The 12,846-nt window shown below is 37.7% G+C and overlaps 1 protein-coding gene across 1 annotated transcript in view; it reads left to right on the top strand.

Moving 5' to 3' along the window:
* SLC44A1 (solute carrier family 44 member 1) overlaps positions 1-12,846 on the top strand; it is a 222,279-nt gene that overhangs the window by 207,005 nt on the left and 2,428 nt on the right. The gene's annotated exons all lie outside the window — the stretch shown is intronic.

The following is a 12,846-nucleotide window of genomic DNA, read 5'->3' as shown; positions in this document are numbered from 1 at the left end:
TCTGCCTCAGTTATTCTGCTATTGATTCCTTGTAGAGAATTTTTAATTTCATTTATTGTGTTGTTCACCATTGTTTGTTTGCTCTTTAGTTCTTCTAGGTCCTTGTGAAACGTTTCTTGTATTTTCTCCATTCTATTTCCAAGATTTTGGATCATCTTTATTGTCATTACTCTGAATTCTTTTTCAGGTAGACTGCCTATTTCCTCTTCATTTGTTTGGTCTGGTGGGTGCTTACCTTGCTCGTTCATCTGCCTTGTGTTTCTCTGTCTTCTCATTTTGCTTACCTTATTGTGTTTGGAATCTCCTTTTCACAGGCTGCAGGTTTGTGGTTCCTGTTCTTTTTGGTGTCTGTCCCCAGTGGCTCTAGGCATGCAGGCTTCAGTAGTTGTGCCTCTCAGGCTCAGTAGTTCTGGCTTACAGGCTCTGGAGCACAGGCTCAGTAGTTGTGGTGCATGGGCTTAGTTGCTCCGCCGCAATGTGGAATCTTCCTGGACCAGGGATTGAACCCATGTCCCCTGCATTGGCAGCCAGATTATTAACCACTGTGCCACCAGGGAAGTCCCTAAATTTTTAGATTACTTATAACCCTTTTACTGTAGAGATATATTTGTCACACTGCTGATTATTTCCTTAGAATAGACTTCTGGAAATAATAGTACTAGATCAAGAGGTGAGGGTACTTTTTTATGAAGGTTGATACATTTTGCCAAATCACTCTCTAGAAAGGTTCTACCACTTTGCATTTGTACTAAAGTGTATGAATGTCCCTGTCTTCCCATACCTGGTGGATACTCATGACATTCTCATTCACCTTTGATCAACGTAAAGCAAAAGATGACAGTCCTTGGTTGTTTTCATTTGCCTTTCTTTATTAGCAAATTAAATATTTTGCATTTATTTATCGACCCTTTTATTTCCTCTTCTGTAAATTCTCTATTCATGTCCTTTGCCAATTTTGCTACTGAGATACTACTTTTCTTACTGTTGGATAAAAGATTTTTATATATTAGGACTTTTTCAGTCACATTTATGGAAAATATTTTTCCTTCTGTATAATTTGTCTTTTAATATTGTTAGTGATATTTTACCTGTAAATGATTTAAATTTCATGATAAACAAATTGATAACTAATTTTGTGTTATTTTGTCCTATATTTTTTTCTGTTAAAAGTCTTTTCTTAACCCCCTAAATCAGTAAAATACTTATCTATCTTTTCAATTTTTTTCTTCTTAAAAATAAGGTAAAATTTATGTTCTATTTTTAATAGTTTTATGTCTTTATCTTTTATATATCTTAATAGCTGTAAATAATTTTAGGATATTATATGAAGTGAGGACTGTGGATGGGCTCAAAATGGTGGAGTAGAAGGATGTGCATTCACTCCCTCTTGCGAGAGTACAGGAATCATAACTAACTGCTGAACAATCATAGACAGGAAGACACTGGAACTCAAAAAAGATACCCCACAACCAAAGACGAAGGAGAAGCCTCAGTGAGATTGTAGGAGGGGTGCAATCACAATAAAATCAAATCCCATAACCACTGGGTGGGTGACTCACAAACTGGAGAACAACTATACCACAGAAGTCCAGCCACTGGAGTGAAGGTTCTGAGCCCCACATCAAGCTTCCCAACCTGGAGGTCCGGCAACAGGAGGAGGAATTCCCAGAGAATCAGACTTTGAAAGCTAGCGGGCTTTGACTGCAGGACTTTGACAGGACTGGAGGAAACAGAAACTCCACTCTTGGAGGGCACACACAAAGTAGTGAGCACATCAGGACCCAGGGGGAAAGAGCAGAGACCCAACAGGAGACTGAACCAGACCTACCTGCTGGTGTTAGAGGGTCTCCTGCAGAGGTGGGGGGTGGATGTGGCTCACCATGGGGACAAGGACACTGACAGCAGAAGTTCTGGGAAGTACTCCTTGGCATGAGACCTCCCTGAGTCTGCCATTAGCCCCACCAAAATGCCTGGAGCCTCCAGTACTGGGTTGCCTCAGGCCAAACAACCAACAGGGAGGGAACCCACCCCCACACATCAGCAGAAAAGTGGATTAAAGTTTTACTGAGCTCTGTCTACCAGAGCAACACCCAGCTCTACCCACCACCAGTCCCTCCCAGCAGGAAGCTTGCACAAGCCTCTTAGATAGACTCATCCACCAGAGGGCAGACAGCAGAAGCAACTACAGTCCTGCAACTTGAGGAATGAAAACCACATTCACAGAAAGATAAACAAAATGAAAATGCAGAGGATTATGTACCACATGAAGGAGCATGATAAAACCCCAGAAAAACAACTAAATGAAGTGGAGATAAGCAATCTTCCAAAAAAGAATTCAGAATAATGATAGTGAAGATGATCCAAGACCTCAGAAAAACAATGGAGGCAAAGATTGAGAAGATGCAAGAAATGCTTAACAAAGACCTAGAAGAATTAAAGAACAAACACCTAGAAGAATTAAAGAACAAACAAACAGAGATGAACAAAACAATAATTGAAATGAAAAATACACTAGGAGGAATCAATAGCAGAATAACTGAGGCAGAAGAATGGATAAGTGACCTGGAAGGCAGAATGGTGGAATTCACTGCCACAGAACACAATAAAGAGAAAAGAATGAAAAGAAATGAAGACAGCCTAAGAGACCTCTGGGACAACATGAAACACACCAACGTTCGCATTATAGGGGTCCCAGAGGAGAAGAGAGAGAGAAAAGACCCAAGAAAATATTTGAAGAGATTATAGTTGAAAACTTCTCTAACATGGGAAAGGAAATAGTCACCCAAGCCCAAGAAGTGCAGAAAGTCCCAGGCAGGATAAACCCAAGGAGAAACACACCGAGACACATAGTAATCAAGTTGACAAAAATTAAAGACAAAGAAAAATTATTAAAACAACAAGGCAAAAACAACAAATAATATACAAGGGAACTCCCATAAGGTTAACAGCTGATTTTTCAGCAGAAACGCTGTAAGCCAGAAGGGAGTGGCATGATATATTTAAAGGGATGAAAGGGAAGAATCTATAACCAAGATTACTCTGCCCAGCAAGGATCTCATTCAGATTTGATGGAGAAATCAAAAGCTTTACACAAGCAAAAGCTAAGAGAATTCAGCACCACCAAACCAACTCTACAAAAAATGCTAAAGGAACTTCAGTAAATGGGAAACACAAGAGAAGAAAAGAACCTACAAAAATAAACCCAAAACAATTAAGAAAATGGTAATAGGAGCATACATATCGATAATTACCTTAAATGTGAATGGATTAAATGCTCCAACCAAAAGGCACAGGCTCGCTGAATGGATACAAAAACAAGACCCATATGTATGCTGTCTACAAGAGACCCACTTCAGACCTAGGGACACATACAGACTGAAAGTGAGGGGATGGAAAAAGATTCCGTGCAAGTGGAAAACAAAAGAAAGCTGGAGTAGCAATACTCATATCAGATAAGATAGGCGTTAAAATAAAGAATGTTACAAGAGACAAGGAAGGATACTACATAATGATCAAGGGATCACTCCAAGAAGAAGATATAACAATTGTAAATATTTATGCACCCAACATAGGAGCACCTCAATATATAAGGCAAATGCTAACAGCCATAAAAGGGGAAATCGACAGTAACACAATCATAGTAGGGGACTTTAACACCCCACTTTCACCAATGGACAGATCATCCAAAATGAAAATAAATAAGGAAATACAAGTTTTAAATGATACATTAAATGAGGTGGACTTAATTGATATTTATAGAACATTCCATCCAAAAACAGCAGAATACACTTCCTTCTCAAGTGCTCATGGAACATTCTCCAGGGTAGATCATATCTTTGGTCACAAAGCAAGACTTGGTAAATTTAAGAAAATTGAAATTTTATCAAGTATCAGTGATAGTTTTACTTCTTCTTTCCAATTTGTATTCCTTTTATTTCTTTTTCTTCTCTGCCATGGCTAGGACTTCCAAAACTATGTTGAATAATAGTGGCGAGAGTGGACATCCTTGTCTTGTTCCTGATCTTAGAGGGAATGCTTTCAGTTTTTCACCATTGAGAATGATTGCTGTGGGTTTGTCATATATGGCCTTTATTATGTTCAGGTAGGTTCCCTCTATGCCTACTTTCTGGAGAGTTTTTATCATAAGTGGGTGTTGAATTTTGTCAAAAGCTTTTTCTACATCTATTGAGATGATCATATGGTTTTTATTCTTCAGTTTGTTAATATGGTGTATCACATTGATTGATTTGCGTATATTGAAGAATCCTTGCATCCCTTGGATAAACCCCATTTGATCATGGTATATGATCCTTTTAATGTGCTGTTGGATTCTGTTTGCTAGTATTTTGTTGAGGATTTTTGCATCTATATTCATCAGTGATAGTGGTCTGTAATTTTCTTTTTTTGTAGTATCTTTGTCTGGTTTTGGTATCAGGGTGATGGTGGCCTCATAGAATGAATTTGGGAGTGTTCCTTCCTCTGCAATTTTTTTGGAAGAGTTTGAGAAGGATGGGTGTTAGCTCTTCTCTAAATGTTTGATAGAATTCACCTGTGAAGCCATCTGGTCCTGGAGTTTTGTTTGTTGGAAATTTTTAATCATTTTTCTGTATAATACTTTTTATCCTTTGACATAAAATCTCTTATCAACTGTTTACCATCTGCCAAAAAGGCCTCTGCAATTTTAACTAGAAGACTATTAGGTATATAAATTAATTGGGAGAAAATAATTTTTAAAATAATTCTTCCCATGCAGAACTTTGATTTTATCTCAATTTTGTTTAAATCTTCTTTCGTGTCTCTTTATGTGTCTGTGTTTGTGTGCTTTAACCACAGTTCTTATCATGTGGGCGTAAATAATTTCTTACTAAGGTTTTTTATAGTTCTTTTCTCCTTTTTTATTGAGATATAATTTACATATCATAAAATTTACTATTTTAGTGTACTATTCATGGTTTCAGCATAGTCACAAAGCTGTGCAACCATGTCTATGATCTAACTCCAGAACATTTTTCTCATCCGCAAAAGAAACCCCGTGCCTTTTAGCAGTCAATACCTCTTCCCCTCACTCAGCACCAGGCAACCACCAGTCTACTTTGTTTCTCTATGGATTTGCCTGTGCTGGATATTTCATGTAAATGGACTCATACAATATGTAGACTCTTCTGTCTGGCTACTTTCACTTAGCATAATGTTTTAGAGGTTTAACCAAGTTGTAGCACATACCAGTACTTGACTCCTTTTTATGACTGAATAACATTCCATTGTATAACGTACCACGTATTGTTTATTCATTCATCCGTTGATGGATAGTTATGTTGTTCTCACCTTGTAACTCTTACGAATAATGCTGCTATGAACATTTGTGTACGAGTTTTTGTGTGGATATATGTTTTCAATTATCTTAGGTATATACCTTGGAATGGAATTGCTAGGTCATGTGGTAACTGTGTTTAACTTTTTGAGGAACTGCCAAACCATATTACACAGCAGCTGCACCATTTTACATTCCCGGCGGCTATGTACGGAAGTTCCAGTTTCTCCATCTTTGCCAATATGTGTTATTTTCCATCTTTTTGATTGTAGCCATCCTAGTGGGTGTGAAGTGGTACCTCATTTTGGATTTGCTTTGCATTTTCCTAATGACTAATGATTTTAAGCGCCTTTCCATATATTTATTGGCCGTTTGTATATCTTCTTAAGAGAAATGTCTATTCAGGTGCTTTGCCCATTTTTTAATTGGTTAGTTTGTCTTTTTGTTGTTGAGCATAAAATTTCTTTCCATACTGTGGATACCAGATCCTTATCAGATATCTGATTTGCAAATATTTTCCTCCCACTCTGTGGGTTGTTTTCTTCTCTTTCTTATAGTGTCCTTTAAAGCATAAAAGTGTTTAATTTCGATGAAGTCCAATTATGTATTTTTTCTTTGGTTGCTTGTTCTTTTCTTGTCATATATAAGAAACCATTACCTAGGTTGTAAAGGTTTAGTTTTCTTTTCCTTCTGAGAATTTTATAGTTTTAGCTTATATATTTAGATCTTTCATCTATTTTTAGTTAATTTTGTGCACGGTGTAGGGTATGTGTTCAACTTTCTTCTTTTGTATGTGGGTATCCAGTTGTCCCGTCACTCTTTGTTGAAAGACGATTCTTTCCCCATGAAATGGTCTTGGCAGTCTTATCAAGGCCAAAATTAATTGACTATGGATGTATGGGTTTCCTGCTGGACTTGCAGTTCTATTCCATTGGAATTCATGTCTCTGCTGAGTTTTCGATGAATACCGGAGTGAAATGAATACATTTTGTTCTCTAACAAGTACCTGGAGTATAGTTGAACACTGGCCCATGCTTCTTACCTGTTGCCTGGCGTGGGTAAGAGACTGACATCTCCTCTAAGAATGAGGGTCATAAGAGGGACACGCACCTGAAAAGACGTGGAACTCTAGTCTGCTTAGAGACAAACTGACAAATTAGGCCCGAATTCCAGCCCATATAGTGTGGTTAAAAGAATTTGAAGCCTTGTCAATTTTAGGCAAATATAACTCCATACACTCATCTCAGCATCCTCAAATTCATCTGGTAAATATTTATTGAGCCCCTCCTCTGTACCATGTACGATAAAGCAGCTTTGATTTGAAGCCTTTTATTTCTGGCCTACCTCCAACATAAACTATTTGCAAAGTTACCAAAAACAGTACGTTGACTGTATGAGATTATCATTTTTTGGTCAAAAACAGTTGAATGGTGGCTCTAGTTTGTGAACCATTGATTATAGCCCTTCTCTTTGTCAATAATTAGCTAGTAGGCCAACTGCAGTATCTATTCAGGCCACTCCTTATTAAAGGTAATAAAATCTTATCGTTTGTGTATAATAAAATGCTTGTCTTTCGGTTCCACTTTGTTGAAGATGGGGGCACAGGAATATTCAGGATTGCATAAAACATCCAAAATGATATCAGATTATTAACAAGTGATGTATAAAGAAAAGGGCAGAGACAATGATTCCCTGGGCCTGGAAGCTTTGTCCGTCTGTCTTTAGAGATCAAAGCTTTGTTGCAGTATGGTCTGCTAGAACAACCAAAGACTGACCCCTCTCTTCCTCTTTGCTGTTGCCAGAGATCCTGTAGTAGCATAATACAGTTTGTGTCTGGTAATGTTTAATCTTGATGACAGCTGGAACAAGAATCATCATCCCGAACCCTGGAGCAAAGATGGTTTTCTGCTCAGCATAAGTTTTATTACAGTAATTAAAGTGAACTCAGAAAGACGGACCAGACTTTTAAATGAAATCATTCCTTTTTAAGTTGTTTAAAATTGAGCCTTCCATTGGACGTTATAAAAATCAAAAACTTCTGTTTGTCAAAAGACAGCATTAAAAGAGAAAAGGTAAACCACAGACTGGAAAAATATTTGCAAAACGCACTTAAAAATGGACTCACCTAAAATGTATAAAGAACTTCTGCAAATCAGTAAGATAAAGACAGGTAACCCAAATGGGTAAAAGACTTGAATAGGCACATCACAAAAGAGGATAGTCCAATGTCCAACGAGCATATAAAATGATACTTAACATCTTTAGTTATTGGGGACATGCAGATTAAAACCACAATGGGATATGACTACCCACCCACCAGAATGGCTAAAATTCAAGGTATTGACTCGGTTGTGGAGCAATTGGAACTCTCGTACACTGCTTGTGGGAAAATAAATCAGTACAAGCACACTGGAAACTTGTTTGGCTGTAGGATTAAAGCTAAAAATAGGGCTTCCCTGGTGGCGCAGTGGTTGGGAGTCCACCTGCCGATGCAGGGGACACGGGTTCGTGCCCTGGTCCGGGAAGATCCCACATGCCGCGGAGCGGCTGGGCCCGTGAGCTGTGGCCGCTGAGCCTGCGCGTTCGGAGCCTGTGCTCCGCAACGGGAGAGGCCACAACAGTGAGAGGCCCGTGTACCGCAAAAAAAAAAAAAAAAAAAAAAAAAAGCTAAAAATAAATATATGTCCTAAGATATGGCAAGTCCACTCCTGGTTATGTACCCGACAGAAATGCATGCACATGTGCACCAAAAGATGAGTTCAATGATGTTCATGGAAGGATTATTTCTAAGAGCCTCAAACTGGAAACACCTCAAATTTCCACAACAGTTGAATGGATTAATAGATTGTGGTATATTCATATGATGGCAAACTACACAGAAACGAAAAATAATGAACTACAGCTAACTTGAAACAATATGAATAAATCTCACAGATATAATGTTGAGCAGAAAGCTAGACACAAAAGAATACACACAGTGTGATTTAATGGTTAAATCAAGATTAAGAACAGGCAAAACTAATCTATGGTAAAAGATATCAGAATAGTGGTTACTTTAGGGAGTGTTTTGACTGGAAGGGGTCATGAGGGAGTCTTCTTGGGTGCTGGAAATAGTCTATATGTCAATCTAGATGGTGTTACATGGATACATACATGTGTAAAAATTCATTAGTCATGTAAGATTTGTGCACTTTACTGTATTTAAGTTATAATTAAATTTTTAAAGGTATGCTAAAAAAATTAATTTTTCCAGACACCATCCTCTATTCTGTGAAGTCAGACCCCTTTTCATCCCCAGCAGACAACTAGGAGGGAATCTCTGAAGAGGGTAAAACAGGACGTAGGGTGGCATCAGAAGCAGGGAACCATAGTAAAATTAGGGGGTTAAATGGAAGTCTACATACTGAAAGTAGAGGACCTGAGGCCTCCTTCCCCCTCTGAGCTCCCAGAAATCTAGCAATCAGACCTTCACCCACCAAGCATGAGATTGGAAGATTATTCTCTGGGGAATCTGACTAGGCCAAGGGAAAATACCTAAAGATGTTGACACCCAGAGTTCTCCAACTAAATGGCCCAGCGAGATGACCCTGTGGTAGAGCTCTTGAATTCCAAAATCTACCCACAAATAAAAAGCTTCCGATTAGTTTTTACTGCCCCATTCTTTTTTTTTTTAATTGAAGTATAGTTGATTTACAATGTTGTGTTAGTTTCTGGTGTACAGCAAGGTGATTCAGTTATATATATATAGTATATTCTTTTTCAGATTCTTTTCCATTATAGATTATTACAAGATATTGAATATAGTTAGTGCCCCATTCTTAAATAAGAATTACCAGACCCCTGAGGCAAGTCTCTACCATGAAAGACAGAGACCAAAACAAAGAGAAAATAACAACAACAAAATGACTTGGAGGAAACAGACTGTAAGATGCAAGAACACTTTTTAAAAAATTACTAAATTAAGGTACATGATAGAGAAGACTGTATTCATTAAAAAGTTTGGTTATTTAAAAGAGGAAGATTCCGGGGAAAGAGGTTGGGGGAGGAACAGAGGGCGGGAGAGAGGGAGAGAAAGAGAGAAGGGAAGGGGAGAAACATTATATATAGAAAAAGGATCAAGAATCAGAACAACATTGGCTTTCTCAAGAGAGCACTGAGAGCTAATAGAAAATGAAAAGACAATTTCAAAATTCAGAGGGAAAATGATTTCCACTGTAGAACTCTATAATCTATACAAACTATGAAATAAATGTGAGGGTAGAATAAAAACATTTCAAATACACAAGGGATTTACATGGAATCATACCAATCATCATCAAAGAAAACTGATCACTCAATGTTGTCTACATACAAAAGAGAAAATCATCATAATAAACTGTTTTTATTTCATGGAGGTAGAGTGAGAAAAATTAACAAGTCAAAAGAAGGCATGATGAAATTTGAAAAATAATAATAATATATGAGTAAAAATTTGAAACCATTTGAATTTATTTTTTATTCAACAAATATGTACTGAGTGTCTACTTTTTGCCAGCATTGTTTTAAACACTGAGGGTACAGAGGTGACGAAAACAGAAGTCTTTGCCCTCATAGAGCACATTAGGGAAATGTTTAAATAATAATTATACATCTACTTAATGAAATGTTATGTAACCATTGAAAAATTACATGAATACCAGAAACACAGGAAATGTGTATAAAATAATGCAAGGTGAAAGGAACACATGCTGTGGATGAAGACAAAAGGGAAGTAATAAACCTGAAAACAGGTATGTGAGGATGGCAGAATTACAAATTAATTTTTCTTTTTTCAAAATTCCCTTTAATTTTATATTGGGTTTTTTAACAGGCAAGGGAAACATCAAAAATTTTTTAATAAAAGTGATAAAAATCCTATGTTGCCTATTTAAAATTCTATGCCAAGTATTTCATTTGGAAAGCATTGTTGTTACTTTTCAAATATTTTTGTTATCTGAAATCTTTATAGCTATTAGCCCTTAGCAGGATGCTAAAGGATATTGTACTTAAATTCAGGTTCCATCTAAGAAATTTTTCTAGGAAGTGGTATTATCTCTCTTCCTTAAGAGAGAGAGTGGGAAATTACCCACTCCTGATGGGAAAAACATGGCCACTTGGTTAAATGTTATCATGAAAGTTTTCTTTCTACTCCAGCTATGCAGAGAAAGATGAGGGTGTTGGAAAGAATGCAGATCAAATCGGTGTCTAGAAAGAGCCATTAAACATTGTCTGTTAATTAGCTCCATGAGCTAATGAGCTCTGTGAGTGGGGTAGGTAGACTCCCTATAACTGATGAGAGAAAAGTCTCTGCCTGTTTAAGGGCAGTTGATACTATAGTTTTCCATACGGGACACTAGTATTCCTGGCCCATGCGGGAATAATACAGTGGTGATGTTTCTGAGGTACTTTCCACAGGTGGTAGTGAAAGCCCATTTTACCACCATGTGTTTGTGTCAAACAAGAGATTTCAGGAATCTCCATGTGAGTTACTGTGTAGAGAATTCCTTTATATTGTATAGGAAGCAAAGCTTTCTTGGACTAGCTAATTTGATGTAGTCTTGGACATGAAATCTGAGAAGACTGTTCTGGGTTCCCAAGGGATCTGACACAAAGAGAAAACTCAGGATAAACGTTCTAATCACGCCTGGAGATGAGTTAGATGCTGTGAGTTTTTTCATGTTCAAGGGTAGTAGGAAAGATATTGCATCAAAGTGTCATATAAAATCTTATTCAGTTAGACTATACACTTTGTTTACATTTGGCTTTTAAAATAATATTCTAAAATTTAAAAATAGGAGGAAAGCTAACTGTAATGTGGTCTCCTGGATGGAATCATGGAATAGAAAAGGACATTAGGGGAAATTAATGACGTAAAAATAAAGTATGGAGTTTAGTTAGTAACTATGTACCAGTGTGGCTTCATTAATTGTGATAAATGTACCATAGTGATGTAAGATGTTAAAAATAGGGGAAACTGGGTGTGGAGAATATGGAAACTCTTTATCTTTGCAACTTCTCTGTAAACCTAAATCTATTCTAAAATTTAAGTTTATTTAAATTAAAAAATATATAGGAGGAAAGAACTATTATCTCAATCTCAGACAAATCACAATTTTGGCATAAGCCTAGTGCTCAGGCCACATGACTGCAGCTAAGCCTCAACCACTATCGGGTATCAGTTGAATCCCAGGTTCAGTTATTTTCAGCGACAGGGAAAAAAGTTGAAACTGCAAACCAAGATACATAAAAATCAGAAAATATGGAACTGATAAGACAGCAAAGTTTAGATTTGGGTTGTGGAAAATAGGAAGCCATTGTAATTTCCTGAGTGAGGAGGTGATGTAGTGAGAGTGACAGTTGAGGGATTTATTCTATGAGCAGTTTGCAAAATGGGTTGAATTTGGGGAGAAGTTGAGGCAGGGGGATCAGCAAAGAGGCGACAACTGGAATGGTAAACAAAAATCTTAAGACTGAAGCCCTAGAATGGAGCTTATGGCAAAGGTTTCAAGCAATGTTATTCTTAGTGCCACATACAACCTCTTTTAGGCACCTGGGGACAAGCAGAGCCTACTGTGGAGACAGCTGTATCAGACGATCTTAGTTTGCCTGTTTCCATTAGATATTTGAGTCATAGAACCACTTTCCTTGTTCCAGGTCCAGGCTCTCCTGGTGTCTTGTCAAGACTGTACCTTGTCACCTCTGCTTGTCCTATAGCGGCCCAGTGCTTGTTTGATAGTCACACTTGAGTCAATGCTTCTTTTTATTTTTAACCCATCCTAATGGGTTTTTTTAAAACTTATCTGGAAATGATTTCAAACTTACAGAAAAGCTGCAAGAATAAGAATGGTACACTGGGGCTTCCCTGGTGGTGCAGTGGTTGAGAGTCCGCCTGCCGATGCAGGGGACACGGGTTCGTGCCCCGGTCCGGGAAGATCCCACATGCCCCGGAGCGGCTGGGCCCGTGAGCCATGGCTGCTGAGCCTGCACGTCCGGAGCCTGTGCTCCGCAATGCGAGAGGCCACAACAATGAGAGGCCCGCGTACCGCAAAAAAAAAAAAAAAAAAAAAAAGAATGATACACTGAACACCATAGACTCTTGTTACACCTATTGTTAAACATTTCTCCCTCTCTCTCTCTCTCTGTCTCTCTCTCTATATATATATACATATATATATGTACGCACATCTAATATTTTTTAACTACTTGAGAACAATTTGCATGGCCCTTTACTCCTAACTACTTCATTGTATATTTCCTAAGAATTAGGATATTCTGTTCCTTGAATTGAACTGAACTACGGGAACACCCGTCATCCTGGTCTGACCTCTCCCACCGCTCAGTCATGGGAGTGAAAAATCCAAAGTTTTATTTGAATTTTGGGTTTGGGTCTTTGACTGTACCACAGAATCAGATTTTTCAGATTAGTTTTGAATTTGATTCATTATGTGTTTGACTCAGTTGTTCAGCTATTCTGAAAACATCTTTGTGAATGAGTAATACTGATACCAAATAATGGC

This window comes from Delphinus delphis, chromosome 6 (assembly GCF_949987515.2).
Source record: "Delphinus delphis chromosome 6, mDelDel1.2, whole genome shotgun sequence".
Lineage (NCBI taxonomy): Eukaryota > Metazoa > Chordata > Mammalia > Artiodactyla > Delphinidae > Delphinus > Delphinus delphis.
The sequence above is the reverse complement of the archived record's forward strand: the minus strand, read 5'-3'. Positions and strand labels throughout refer to the sequence as shown.